The sequence below is a fragment of the Nicotiana tomentosiformis genome, chromosome 8 (genome assembly GCF_000390325.3).
Source record: "Nicotiana tomentosiformis chromosome 8, ASM39032v3, whole genome shotgun sequence".
Lineage (NCBI taxonomy): Eukaryota > Viridiplantae > Streptophyta > Magnoliopsida > Solanales > Solanaceae > Nicotiana > Nicotiana tomentosiformis.
In genome coordinates, this window is record NC_090819.1 from 13,065,234 (window position 1) to 13,080,923 (window position 15,690).

Genomic DNA, 15,690 nt, shown 5'->3' on the forward strand with positions numbered 1-15,690 from the left:
GAAGATAAAGAAGAAGAAGAAGACGGGCAGCAGGTGAAGAGTCTGGTTTTTGAGAGTGTAGCGGCGCCTTTCTTTCTCCTAAAGCAGCTAGGTTCTTAGAGGAAGAAATGCGCAGCTTTTTTAGGAGTGATAGTGCTCTGTTTTGTGTAGGTTGAGGCTGGCTTCCGAGTGTAGGGATTTAGGTTTTATTTTTATTATAAAAGGGTTGTGGGTTAGGGAATGGGTAAATGGGCTGAAGGGAGGAGTGGGCTGCCAGAAGTTGGGCTCAAGTTTGGGCCAAATTTGCCTTTAAAGTGGCCCTTTAATTCTACAAAGCTAAAATATTAATTTTTTTTCCTAAAATATCACATCATAAAAATATAAAATCAATCCTAATTAATTAAAATATCTATATTATGACATGAAACGATTTTTTGGTATTTTCAAGGATTATACTAAAATAAAAATGGGTTAAAAGTGATATCTTTCTAAAAATACCTAATACTGTATTAAATAGGAAAAAAAAATGAAACTATTTTTGTATTTTCAAACTTATGTTTTAAAATTAAAACTAAAAGTTTATTGAAATCCTATTAAAAATAAAAATAAACAAATATTTTTTGAAATATTCCTTTTAAAAGTTATGCGGGTCAAAAATTACGTGCTTACAGCTGCCCCTCTTTGCTTGGAAACATGAAGAGTTTTTGGAGCAAATAACAATAAGTAACGTAATTGATTTATGACCCGACGCTTATTCAAAACGAAACAAAGACGGACAAAAGATTGTGACCGAGCCCTGGTATATGAGCTGCCTACATATCCTTGGCTTTAAAGGAATCAGGTCACGTGTAGTTCAGAGGTGAATGGAGTGTGTGGAGAGGATGAGAGAGTCGAGTGAGATACCATTCCGTCGAGGTTCCGGTCCGCGATCCTGTTATTACATCGAAATCAAAAATGAAAAAGACTAACTAAGCCTGTCAGCTATGAGTTACAAGATTCCTATCTATAAGTCTTTTGAAGCTTGATCTTGAGTCTTGAATGGTTCTTCATGCAGACTTTTGATTTGAACCTTGATGCTTGCTAGCTGCAGGTGCAGATTCATCTCTTCAGCTTCTTCGGATCAAGACGGGGCATGCAAAGCTTACGACTTCAGTCATGTCTTGAGCAACCCATATCTTTTCATCTGCTTCTGTATTTTGAATTGACTTTTTTTTTTCTTTTATTCTGGATTGAGACTTCTTCTTTTGGTCATCCCGTACTGTCAACTTGCATTCTTGAGGCGAGCTTCTGTACTTCTAACTTGAATTGAATTCTGAAATGACTTCCCTCGTTCTTCAGGTGGGCGCCTGCATTTGACTTGAAATATGAAATGAATTCCCTCGTTCTCCAGGTGGGCGTCTGTTAACTTAAAAACTTGAAATAAATTCCCTCGTTCTCCAGGTGGGCGCCTGATGTTGACTTAAAACTTGAAATGAATTCCCTCGTTTTCCAGGTGGGCGCCTGCTGACTTAAAACTGAAATGAATTCCCTCGTTTTCTAGGTGGGCGCCTGATGACTTAAAACTGAAATGAATTCCCTCGTTTTCCAGGTGGGCGCCTGATGACTTAAAAACTTGAAATAAATTCACTCGTTCTCCAGGTGGGCGCATGTGCTGACTTAAAACAGAAATGAATTCCCTCAGTCTCCAGGTGGGCGCCTGATGTTGACTTAAAAAATTTGAAATTAATTCCCTCATTTTCTAGGTGAGTGCCTGATGTTGACTTAACATTTGAAATGAATTTCCTCATTTTCCAGGTGGGCGCCTGCTGTTGACTTAATACTTATAATAAATTCCCTCATTTTCCAGATGGGCGCCTGCTACTACAACAAAATGGAAACAACAAAAGAAACTTTTTCTGCCCCAGTTTACACTAGGAAGATTTGTGAGTTATTAGCAGAACTATAAATTACCTATGCTATTGATGAAGGATGCAATGATGAGAGTAAAATTGAAGACTCGACTAGGATGTGCGTCTCCTAAGGAAATAAAAATCTGAAAAATCCAAACTAGGAAGTGCGTCTCCTAAATTTGAGATTGAGCTTGTGAAAAACTATAAACTAAGCTTGACTAAACTAAAAACTGACCCTATTCTCCAGGCGGGACCCCTGATTTCAAGAAAACTAAAGATTGATAACTTAAAAAAAACAAAAAATTCACCCTTTCTTTTTTTCTTCTTTTTTTCCAAATCCAAACTTCCTTTTTTTAAACTTATTTTCCTTGGAGAAAATTTATCAGACTAGGTTTTCTCTTCTTTTTTTTTTTGGTATCTTAAGAGAAAGATTCATCAGACTAAGATTTCTATCCTAGGAGAATGTTCATCAGACTAGGTCTTCTATCTTAGGAGAAAGATTCATCAGACTAAGACGTTTATCCTAGGAGAAAATTCATCAGACTAGATTTTCTATCTTAGGAGAAAGATTCATCAGACTAAGATTTTGATCCTAGGAGAAAGTTCATCAGACTAGGTCCTTTTTTTGTTATCTTAGGAGAAAGATTCATCAGACTAAGACGTTTATCCTAGGAGAAAATTTATCAGACTAGGTTTTGTATCTTAGGAGAATGATTCATCAGACTAAGATTTTGATCCTAGAAGAAAATTCATCAGACCAGGTTTCTTATCTTAGGAGAAAGATTCATCAGACTAAGAGGTTTATCCTAGGAGAAAATTCATCAGACCAGGTTTCTTATCTTAGGAGAAAGATTCATCAGACTAAGATTTTGATCCTAGGAGAAAGTTCATCAGACTAGGTCTTTTTTTTTCTTTTTTTTTTTGGTATCTTAGGAGAAAGATTCATCAGACTAAGATTTCTATCCTAGGAGAAAGTTCATCAGACTAGGCCTTCTATCTTAGGAGAAAAATTCATCAGACTAAGATTTTTATTGGGAGATAATCCATCAGACTAGGACTTTTTATCCTAGGAGGAAAAATATGAAGAGCAATGGCAACATTTATGCACACTAGCAAGACAGATAAAGGCAAAGATTTGAGAAACTTACCTTTGTCGGCTCTTCTCTTCTTTTTTCTTTTTCTTTCTTTTCTTCTCTTTTTTAAACCCAAATTCCTTGCACTACTTTCTTCCTGTTTCAAAACAAAGAAATTTTTTGTCAGTTTAAAAGTGGTGGTCGGTTTGCGGCCTTGAGTCTTGGGCAGCTTGGCTTTTGCTCAATCAGCTTGAGTCAGTTTCAAGAGACTTTTTGCTTTACACCCAGTATTATTTGTATTTGTGGCTCAATCAGGCTTATCCCAACTGGAGATCTTTGCGTAGGTGACCTTTTCTATGTCTTGAATGTCTTTCTGCTTTTTGAGCAATTTGTCTGTCAGAGAGAATCACAATTGGTAAGTGTCTTTTGCATGATGTGCACACTTCATAGTTCTTGTTCAGTACTACAGAGAGCCCGAGCCCCTGATTAACCTCGAGGTTATCTTTGCTTGCTTTAGCCAAGTAGGCTGACAAGGGTATTTTGGGGGGAAGCCTTTACATGAATCCTCAAGGCATGTTGACTGTAACACCTGACTGTGCTGGCCAAATTTACTTTGTGCAACTGAAAAGTTGGTAGCAGACTTTGAAATCTTTTCTTGCTTGTTTTGACAAGGACTGACTCAGAGTGAAGGACACAATGATGCCAAGAAATAATATTAACAAGAAATGCCCATGTCGAGAAGGAAATAAGGAAGAGTTTTTTTTTTTTTTTAAAAAAAAAAATAGCTAGCCTTAATGAATCATGACATGCATTTTGGACTTAATGGCCGATCTATCAAACTAATTCAATCTTTCCTTTTACCATTCTTATGATATTTGAAGTCGGGCTTGTTTGTGCCAATTCTTTGCATCAGCTTCATGACTCACTTTCGACTAGTGGTGCCCCGAGGGATTTTCACCAACAAGTCTCTCTCATTTATTCATCTCTGCTTACCGTCGTCTTACAGTGCCCGTGAGGGTTTTCACTAGTAAGACTCTCTCATTTTTTTCTTCTTTATTTTTCTTTTTTTTTTCTTTGTGTAAGCAACTCGACAGTGTTCTATGTCGTGTGACAACCGTTGCTCATTGCATGCGTTTCTTGGCATTCTTGAAGGCATATCGGGAGGTCTTTATTTGGAAGGTTTTTGGATAGGGTTGGAAAGATGGGTCGGCATGGAGGCTCTAAGTAGACTCAATATGATGGGTTGTACACTTTACAACTCTTGGAATCGACTCTTTCAAAAGTGAAATAAAATCTTTGCCCCAGTTTCAGATATTGGGGATTTTTGGATTTTTTTCTCTTTTTTCTTGAATTCTTATTTGGTTGAACCGAACCGTGTAAGGCTGCCTACGTATCCCTTTTTAAAGGAATCAGGTCTAACGTAGTTCGGAAAGATCAGGAATAAAGGAAATAAACTAACTCTTTTTTTCTAATTTCTGAAAGAAAGACTTATAAATAAGAAAGAAAATATTTTTGGATTTCGATTTTTTTTTTTTTTGATTTTTAAAAAGAAAGACTTCTAAAGAAGAAAGAAAATATTTTTTGTATTTTTGATTTTTTGTTTTTGAATTTTGGGAAAACGACTTCTAAAAAAAAGGTAGAAAATATTTTTTTGCATTTTGATTTCATTTGTATTCTTTTTCTAATGAAAGACTCCTACAAATAAAATATTTTTTGGTTTAAAAATTTTCTTATTTTTTATTTGTTTGGGACTTTCTAAAAAAAAGACTCCTAAAGAAGGAATTAAAGGAAAATATTTTTGGATTTTAAAAAAAATGGGGTCTAAAAGAAAAACTTTCTAAAGAGGAGGTAAAGAAAAATATTTTTGGATTTTTTGAAAATTGTGGTCTAAAAGAAAGGCTTTCTAAAGAGGAGGTAAAGGAAAATATTTATGGATTTTTTTAAAATTGTGGGTCGGAACCGATGAGGTTTGCCTACGTATCTCACATCCGGTGAGAATCAGACCCGCGTAATTCTGTCAGTTTTGACGGAACAGGGAAAACATGAATTTTGAAAACATTGGCTTATTTTCTCTTTTTTTTCAAAATTTCGGCAGAGTTTCGAATTGTTTCAAATACCTACCTCACTCCTTGATTTTGCTTGATTTTCTTTCCCTATTCTAAAAGACGGTCAACATACAAGCCGAAACCGATAAATGCACAAGTAGCATGTAAACAATGCATCAGAATGGTCTTTTAAATTGGGTACACCTGTCCTAGACAGACCCAACCCCTGTGTTGAGTCTCCAAAGTCAAATACACGTGATGCAAACAAACGTACCTACTAAAAATCCGACATGAGGCTATGTTATTCTAGGCTTAAAACCCTGGGTGTATGGTTCTAGACCTGGCTTACCCGAGCGGACAACTTGAGCCGAGGGGGGCAACATACCGGTAACCAAAAGGCCATCCGGCTTTGTAACTGATCCGATCCTCGTTCTAAGTTAGGAAATGACATTAACAGAAAAGAAGTCACGCCAGCGTGCACTTCCCAGAGGATTTAGAAGACTCGGAGAGAAGAAGGGTTTTGTGACAGTTTATATACAGTCCAAACAATATCAAAGCGGTAAAAAGAGGCATTTAGCACATTAGGCTCAAACACGTAAAAATCAGATAATAAGTAAAAGTCAAGTATAACAGTCATCTTAGCTCGAATTCTGAACCTTGAACCAGAGATTCTGGGTTCAATCCCCAGCAGAGTCGCCAGAGCTGTCACACCTCCTTTTTCCCGATTGGGTAGGGGAGTTTTTTCAATTAAAGTGACATTAATCGAAATGAGATTATTTATTTATTCAGAGTCGCCACTTGAAATAATTTATGGTGTCCCAAGTCACCGATTTATTTTAAATCCCAAATCGAGGAAAATTTGACTCTGTTTTAAAGTCCGCAAAACCAGAAGACCGGGTAAGGAATTCTGTTAACCCGGGAGAAAGTGTGAGGCACTCCCGAGTTTCGTGGTTTTAGCACGGTCGCTCAACTATTAATAATTGGCCTAATTACCTGATTTATTGCATGTTTGAAACCTATTGTGTGTTTTTATCTTTTAACCGCTTTTAATATTTATGGAATTTTGTTTGAACAAGTCGCGATGTCGCGCGCTTATTGTTTTTGTACACATTGTGAATCGCGTCACGTGAAACGCACTCGCGATTTACAACATGTATTATTATTATTATTATTATTACTATTATTATTATAAGTTATGGTTGAGTCACATGAAACGCACACTCGAATTGGGGGTTATGTATCATGCCTATGCCACAGAAACCGTACCCATAGTCATAATGATTTATTAATAAACGCTTCTAAAACAAACTAAGAATGTTCATAAGATGTTTATTTCCTAAAATTTGAGATGAGTGTGAGGCCATGAATTATGGATATGGAATTATTTGTGGAAGAGGCGTGACTCAGCTATTATTAACAGGTCACTAATTATAATGTGGCATTCTATCTTTTGTAATTTAAAAAAAAAAAAACTAAAGTTACAAATTAAAGTAATGGAATGGCACAATTCCTTTGTATTTCCAAGAAGTTGTTTTAGGAGAGGGTTCGAAATTATGTTAAGTTAATTAACGTACTGATTATAAGAACCGCAGTCGATTATCAAGATACTATCACCTCCTGCTGCTTCATCAAGACAACAAAATAATCTAAGGCATTCCACAATGCATCATAGCAACACAAATAGGCTTGAAATGTATGAGAATATCAAGTAACTTGGCTAAATACATGATGAAACATGAAATTAGGCTAACTTTGCACCTAAATACATAAGCATCTAGAATTATTGAAGAAATGACCAACCCTCACTATACAGTGATGTTCTAAGTCCCTAAATAACATATTGATATAGTGCTTTGGCATTAACAAATATTAATCAAACAGAAGCTAAATTCGAATCAGGCAGAAGCTAAGTATCATAAACTCATATAACTGAAACTAAATCACTTAGACATTCAACTTGTTAAAACAGGGGAGAGATGGCTAGAAATGGACCTGAAACTCAAGAAATTCTTCAATGATTTGATAACGTAAATTTATACACAGAGAATTATTCTTCCAGCAACAGTGAAACCTCATCAACGAAACCCGAACTAGAGACCTCGCCATGAATCTCAATGAGCTCAATTAAGAACTTCGCTGCTAACGGAACTTCAAACCGAAATCGACGGCTCGAAAGGACTCAACTCGAACTCATTGGTGATCTACGTTTTTGTGCTATATTTTCGGTGTTTGGAGGTGTAGTTAACACTGGGATTTGGGGCTATTTTTGGACAGTAAATGCTGCATTTTTCACTGCCCCTTTTTGGAACTAGAACGTCTACATGAAGAAGAAGAAGAAGAAGAAGAAGACGGGCAACAGGTGAAGAGTCTGGTTTTTGCGAGTGTAGCGGCGCCTTTCTTTCTCCTAAAGCAGCTAGGTTCTTAGAGGAAGAAATGCGCAGCTTTTTTAGGGGTGATAGTGCTCTGTTTTGTGTAGGTTGAGGCTGGCTTCCGAGTGTAGGGATTTAGGTTTTATTTTTATTATAAAAGGGTTGTGGGTTAGGGAATGGGTAAATGGGCTGAAGGGAGGAGTGGGCTGCCAGAAGTTGGGCTCAAGTTTGGGCCAAATTTGCCTTTAAAGTGGCCCTTTAATTCTACAAAGCTAAAATATTAATTTCTTTTCCTAAAATATCATATCATAAAAATATAAAATAAATCCTAATTAATTAAAATATCTATATTATGACATTAAACTATTTTTTGGTATTTTCAAGGATTATACTAAAATAAAAATGGGTTAAAAGTGATATCTTTCTAAAAATACCTAATACTGTATTAAATAGAAAAAAAATGAAACTATTTTTGTATTTTCAAACTTATGTTTTAAAATTAAAACTAAAAGTTTATTGAAATCCTATTAAAAATAAAAATAAACAAATATTTTTTGAAATATTCCTTTTAAAAGTTACGCGGGTCAAAAATTATGTGCTTACACTAGGACCACAGGGTCGGGTTCTTTTAGGGATATACTTGGGAAGATACTAATTAGTATATATACTTTATCATCAAATATATCTATTTGTAAATTGATTCATCGATTTATAACTTACTTAGATGTATCGATGAATATTAATCGATGATTCATCAAAACGTCTCGACCTATATATCGATTAATCTATGTCATGCATTATTAGTGATGAACGAATGAAAAAAGAAGTTATTAGCATCAATTACAATATAGTGTATGTGTGTGTGTGAGAAATTACTCACATACTTAATTATAACTTAGAAAATTTACTTAGATAGATGCTATTATAATTTATTAAAATTAAATAGTTAATATAATTATTTATAAAGATTATGCTTATAGTTTATAATTATTTATAATAATTGCATAGTTAAATAAAATAAATGCTTGTAGTTTATAATATATTTTTTTATAGTTTATAATATTTTAAGGAAAAAACACAAAAAAAAAGGATTTAATTTTTTTATATAAAAAAACGACCAAAGTTGGTCGGTTTTTGGTCAAACGGTCAACACTTAATGTACCGACCAAAATTACCGACCAACTTTGGTCGGTAATTCTGAAATCAGAGAATTGAAAAACGGGGGAAACCCCCATTTCTCTCTTATTTTCCCCTCTCTTCTATATTTCCCTCACTCAAAACCTTTCCCTCTCCTTCTCTATTTCCCTCACATAAATCTTATTCCCCATCCCGTGTTGCCACCGCCCAGCCCTCGCCGTCGCCACTGCCACTGCCACTGCCGCCCCTCTCCTTCTCCATCTCCTAAAAATTCTAGGTTTGAATTACAATCCATTTATTTATTATTTCTAGGTTTTGTTAATTAGTTATGAATTAGTTTCAATTGATTAGTGTTTCAATTATTTGAACATTGCATTTTATTGAGGATTAGGGTTTAGGTCTTGTTTTAATTAATTTTGTTAATTAGTTTTATTAACTAATTAGTTTTGTTAATTAGTCAATTAGTTATGAATTAGTTTAGTTTAGGGTATGTGTTGAATTTCTTTAATTTAGTTAGTTTATGTTTAAACTCGTAGGATATGAATTGAAATTTTAGTTTTTATGATTTGTTCTTGTGAATTGAACTTTTAGGATATGAATTGAACTTTTAAGATATGAATTGGACCTTTTGGATATGAATTGAACTTTTAGGATATAAATTGGTGTAATTAGGAAAAAATAATTATCTTGAATTAACTAAAAAAGATATAATTAATTTATAATTGTAGAATAAATTAATTTGTTCTTGTGAATCGAACTTTTAGGGTATGGGTTGAATTTCTTTAGTTTAGTTAGTTTATGTTTAAACTCGTAGGATATGAATTGAAATTTTAGTTTTTAGGATTTGTTCTTGTGAATTGAACTTTTAGGATATGAATTGAACTTTTAAGATATGAATTGGATCTTTTGGATATGAATTGAACTTTTAGGATATAAATTGGTGTAATTAGAAAAAAACAATTATCTTGAATTAACTAAAAAAGATATAATTAATTTATAATTGAAGAATAAATTAATTTGTTCTTGTGAATCGAACTTTTAGGGTATGAGTTGAATTTCTTTAGTTTAGTTAGTTTATGTTTAAACTCGTAGGATATGAATTGAAATTTTAGTTTTTAGGATTTGTTCTTGTGAATTGAACTTTTAGGATATGAATTGAACTTTTAAGATATGAATTGGACCTTTTGGATATGAATTGAACTTTTAGGATATAAATTGGTGTAATTAGGAAAAAATAATTATCTTGAATTAACTAAAAAAGATATAATTAATTTATAATTGTAGAATAAATTAATTTATTCTTGTTTTATTTGTATAGATGGAACATCGTACTTGGATGTACAATAGAAATTATCCTAATCGGCGGGGATTGCGGGAGGATTTTGTAGAAGGGGTTGATGACTTTATTAGACATGCAATGTCACTTCCACCATACCAAAGTGAAGGAGTAATTAGGTGCCCTTGTGTCAGGTGCGATTGTATGAAGTTTAAAAAATCGGAGGAAGTTAAGCTTCATCTTTATAGGAAGGGGTTTATAGAGAATTACTTTGTGTGGACTAATCATGGAGAGATCGATGGTAGCCGTGGGATATTTCATAACATGGTTGTTGGTGAAAGTAGTAGGTCGGTGGAGAATACAAATCTTGATTCTAGAATTCAGGATATGGTTGCGGATGCTTTTGGGATGCACTTCGGGGGTGAGCCCAATGAAAATGTTGAACAAACTCCTAATGATGACGCAAAATATTTTTATGAACAGTTAGAGGAAGCTAGTCGTCCACTACGTGAAGGAAGTCCGCACTCTGAGCTGTCTGTTGCAGTTAGATTACTAAGTATCAAATCTAATTGGAATATTTCTCAAGCAGCCATAGACTCTTTCATTGACCTTATGAGTGAACTAGTTGACCTTAATATCAACTTACCTGGTGATTTCTATAAGGCAAAGAGATTGGTTTCTAAGTTAGGACTTTCGTCAATGAGAATTGATTGTTGTGAAGATGGTTGCATGTTATATTATAAAGATGATGCAACTTTAGACAGTTGTAAATTTTGCGAAAAGCCTCGTTTCAAGAGGCTTTCCAGCGGGAATATGGTCGATGTCAAGGCGATGCATTATTTACCTCTTATACCTAGGTTAAAGAGGTTATATGCGTCGATGAGTTCTGCTCCTCATATGAGATGGCACTTTGAAAATAGAAGACCATCTGGTGTTATGTGTCATCCTTCAGATAGAGAAGCTTGGAAGCACTTTGATAGGACATATCCAGATTTTGCTAGTGAACCAAGGAACATTCGGTTAGGTCTGTGTGCGGATGGCTTCACGCCTTTTTCTATATCTGCGACACCATATTCATGTTGGCCTGTCTTTCTTACACCTTATAATCTACCACCTGAGTTGTGTATGACTAGTCTATATATATTCTTAAATTGTATTATCCCCGGTCCATATAATCCGAAAAGTTTGATTGATGTATATTTGCAACCTTTGATTGATGAGCTAAAACAATTGTGGTATGATGGTGTTGAAACATATGACATATCAACCAAGCAGAATTTTAATTTGCGTGCTAATTTAATGTGGACTATTATTGATTTTCCTGCGTATGGAATGTTGTTTGGGTGGATGACTGCTGGGAAGCTAGCTTGTCCTTACTGCATGGAAAATAGTAAAGCGTTCACTTTGAAACATGGCCGAAAGCAATCATGGTTTGATTGTCACCATCAATTCTTGCCTGATGATCATGAGTTTAGAAGAATGAAAAATGCATTCAAAAAGAATAAAAAGTGGAATATGATTCTCCACCTCCGATACTTTCAGGTGAGGAAATTTGGGAGAGGGTCCAGAACTTCAGTAAAGTTACTGAGGCTCCACCTTATAGATTCCCCGGATATGGTATTAATCATAATTGGACGAAACAGAGTATATTTTGGGAGTTGCCTTATTGGAAGGATAATCTTCTCCGACACAACCTTGATGTCATGCATATTGAGAAGAATTATTTTGATAATTTGTTCAACAAAGTGATGGATGTTAAAGGTAAGACAAAAGATAACCCAAAGGCTAGAATGGACTTACAAGAATATTGCAGGTGGCCTGAATTATACTTGCAGACAGCAAACAATGGTAAGGTGTTCAAGCCCAAAGCAAGTTACACATTCACTTTGGAGGAAAGACGACAAATTTGTGATTGGGTTACGAAATTGAAGATGCCTGAGGGTTATGCGTCGAATCTTAGAAAAAAAGTAGATATGGAGGTAGGGAAGTTGAGCCATTTGAAAAGTCATGACTGCCATGTTTTCATGGAGACCTTAGTGCCTATTGCATTTTGTGGTTTGCCTGAAAGAATCTGGAAACCCATCACAGAGATTAGTTTGTTTTTCAAAGACTTGTGTTCTACCACATTAAGGGAAGAAAACCTACTTCGGATGGACCAGAACATCCGTGTAATTTCTAGTAAGATGGAAAAAATATTCCCATGTGGTTTCTTTGATGTGATGGAACACCTTCCAATACACCTTGTACACGAGGCACGACTTGGAGGGCCTGTTCAATGCAGATGGATGTATCCCTTTGAGAGGTAATATTATAAGTTTGATGTAATATTCTATTTTATTTGAATGTTCTTGGCTAACATGAGATTATGTAGGACAATTGGCAAATGCAAATAATTTGTTAAGCAGAGGAATAAGATTGAAGGATCTATATGCGAAGCCTATCTTGCAAAGGAAACTGCACATTTTTGTTCTTATTATTTTGAGAGTAACGTGCCATGTTCTAGGAATAGGCCCAATAGGCACACGGTCGAATGTGTGAATGATCCATTATATCCACCAATGTCCATATTCAATCAACCAGGCCGATGTTCTAAGGATGTTAGAAAGAGAAGTTTGAGTGATATGGAGTACAAGTCAGCTACACTTCATGTATTGCTAAATTGTCCCGAAGTTGTACCATTTCTCAAGTAAGTATTGATTTATTAGTTATCAAAATGTAAAATTTACTGTTACTACGTATTGATGCAACTACTAAAAATATTTGATATGTCACAGTCACTTCGTGGGTCAATTTGGCTATGATGCTGTATATACGAAATTTGATACGTGGTTCAAACAGTTTGTAAGTGAGTGTGTGTGTGTGTGTGTGTGTGTGTGTGTGTGTGTGTGTATATATATATATATATATATATATATATATATATATATAGTGAATGTATAAAAATTGATTCATAAGTTGTGCTAACTTATGAATTTATTTAACTCTATGTAGGTAAATAATCCAAATAATGGTGTAAATCAATTTTTGAAAGATATATCTTGGGGACCTGGGCTTCAGGTCACAACAATGTCTAAGTACGTAGTGAATGGTTATAAGTTTCATATAGAAGATTGCTCTAAAAATAAAAATAGCAACAACAGCGGGGTGTGGGTTCAAGGTGGTGATGGCAACCAAGTTGGAGATATTAATTATTATGGTGTGGTCAAAGAAATATTACAACTAGAATATACAGGTTGGGCATATAAGAAATTGATACTCTTTAGATGCAAGTGGTTTGACCCAAATCCAACAAGAGGTACAAGAGTACACAACCAATAAAACATAATTGAGGTTAATCATACGAGGGAGTATGATCGCTATGATCCTTTCATAATTGCACATAACGTTAGGCAAGTGTATTATGCTCCTTATCCATTGCGGCGGAATAAGTTCGATTGGTGGGTGTAATAAAAACTAAGCCTGTAGGTAGGGTGAAAGTCGAGAATGTGTTAGATGTTACATATCAAAACAATATCTCCAATGTTCACCAAATAGTGGACGATCAGTTAGAAAATGATTTGGAACATCCTGAACGCATATTGGAAGAAGTTGATATAAATGAAGTAACAATTATAGAAAATGAGGACGAAGAATCAACTGATGAAGCTCAAACAAGTGAGGATGAAGAATTCTCGGACCAGGAACAATACGTCGATGAGGATTAAAAGTTAGTTTTTTAAAGCACTCTCGTTTTATAGCTAGTTTCTTATATGTTTCAATCTAAATGTGTATTATATTATGCAGATGGTAGGCAAGGGTCAAGGTAACAATGACCCTACTAGTTCTCAGGGTCGAGAAAAGGGTAGGAAGGGAAAGAGGAGGGTAGAAAATAATACTCCCTCTTGTCCACCCTTTTCAGAGATGCCTATGTCTTATCCTCCACCACACGGCTATACTGAGCTGCCACAGCATCACGAGCCGTAAACCTTCATTCAGACACCCAGTCTTCCATCACAGGGCCATAGGACTATACGTCCAACATACAGTCCAGCTGCCTCACAGCCATCTGCATCACATCCACATGGATCACATCCCTACATATCACAGCCACATGGATCGCATCCATCCATGTCACAGCCACTCGGGTCACAGCCATCGGTATCACATCCACTTGGGTCGCATCCAGCTATGTCGCAGTCACAGGGATCGCAACCATCTTCATCATCGACTCTATCTATTATAGGCCTTCTCCTGCGAGGCAGTAGCTCTAACCCGCCTACACCGTCTTCACATGCCTATGATACACATGCTTCGGATGGTGATGACGAGGTAGTGCATTATGATCGATATGGCATGATCATCATAGTCCCTGAGGGTGATGGGTAAGTGTTATTCATTATTTTTGCGTCTATTAATTTGTAACATTTTTACTAAGATATTAATGTGTTTTTATTGTTAAATTGCAGGTTCAGGCCGGGTAATAAGACTACGAGGATAATCACCAATGCCATCAGAAAGTTTTATGATGGCCCTTATGCGACTTGGACTGATTGCCCATTCTCACTGAAGGAGCAAATTTTCAATCAATTTAAGGTATAAATGTTCTTTTAAACAGTTTAATAATTTATATTTATGATGTTTCCATCTAATATTTAACTTTTGAAATACAGAGCAAGTGTGTATGGGAAGACCGCTATAGCGCGGAAGTGGCTACAAATTTTCATCATAAAGCTCGCAAGAGATTGGCGGATGCTTTCTCGGATGCTAGAAAGAAGAACAAGAGGCCTGGCTGGTTACTTGAGAATTTGTGGAATGATTTGCAAAGGCAATGGCTTACCGCAGAGTTCTTAGAGAGGAGCGAAAAAGGAAAGAAAGCTCGCGCATCCGAGAAGGGAGGCTCCTTGCACACTGGAGGTGCGATCAGCCTAGGGACAATAAAAAGAAGATTGGTACGTAATTGCTTAAATTATTTTACTTTTCTAAGTATATCTATTCTGTTTATTAACTAAATTAATTTATTTTCAGGAAAAGAAGTATGGGCGTCCAATGGGTCATGATGAGCTATTCAAGGAGACACATATTGTGAAGAAGAAGAAAGAGAGGGATCAAGATAGGTGGTTCGAGGACCGGGCCTCGACTGCATATGTAAGCTTTGAATTTTTTTTAAGTATTATAATTTACTTTTATAAAAATTTTAAAATACTGATTTAATTTAAAATAATATAGGGTCGCTACCAAAGTAACGTGAAGGAATTCATCCGTAGTCATCCAGCTGGTGAATCGGGTGAGCCAACCCAACTTTCGGACGAGGATGCTGAAAGAATATGGTTGGAGTCTGTTGGCGGTCCAAAATGGGGGAAGGTATACGGGTTTCCTACTAAAAACTTCCATCGCTATAAGTGTGGAATGCGAGGAATAGGAACTTCCTCGCAAGGCGAGCAACTTAATAGGGAGAGCCTCTCCGCTATGTGGGAGACAGTGACAAAGCTCACATCAGAGCTAGAAGCGGCTAAGGAAAGAGAAAGGCTTAGAGATGCTCAATTACTTGGCATGCAAGCTCAGATCAGAACTCTCCTATCTAGTGGAGCTTTCCGTTTCCCCGATCTCGTGAGTCATCTCTAGAGGGTCGACCTCCACGTGATCGTTCCTCCCATCCTGCTCGTGATCGTTCCTCCCGTCCTCCCCGTGATCGTGCTTCCCGTCCTCCACAAGACCGTTCTCTATATCGTCTTGTAAATGAAAGTTCATCAGACGGTGATGATGATATTGTAGAAAACACCCCTTGACTTTTATATACTTTGAACTAGACAAATATAACCAGTTTTGAACTAGTTGTAATTAGTTTTAACTTGATTTTGGATTTTTTTTTCAATTGAACTTTAATGTGTTAGTTTTAAAGTATTTATTGAATGTTTTGGTTGTTGTTGTTATGTTGTTGTTGTT

The 15,690-nt window shown here is 35.7% G+C and overlaps 1 long non-coding RNA gene and 1 pseudogene across 2 annotated transcripts; both read right to left on the reverse strand.

The window, feature by feature from the left end:
• The window catches only part of LOC104111003 (phenolic glucoside malonyltransferase 1-like), a 134,565-nt pseudogene that overhangs the window by 41,088 nt on the left and 77,787 nt on the right, over window positions 1-15,690 (reverse strand).
• LOC138896619 (uncharacterized) lies at window positions 2,260-3,063 on the reverse strand. Of its 2 annotated transcripts, none has more exons than XR_011409988.1 (2): window positions 2,927-3,063; window positions 2,260-2,769 (listed from the first exon to the last, which is right to left on the reverse strand). It is a non-coding gene; the product is annotated as an uncharacterized lncRNA (long non-coding RNA). The 2 variants fall into 2 exon arrangements; XR_011409987.1 differs by having other exon boundaries at window positions 2,260-2,858.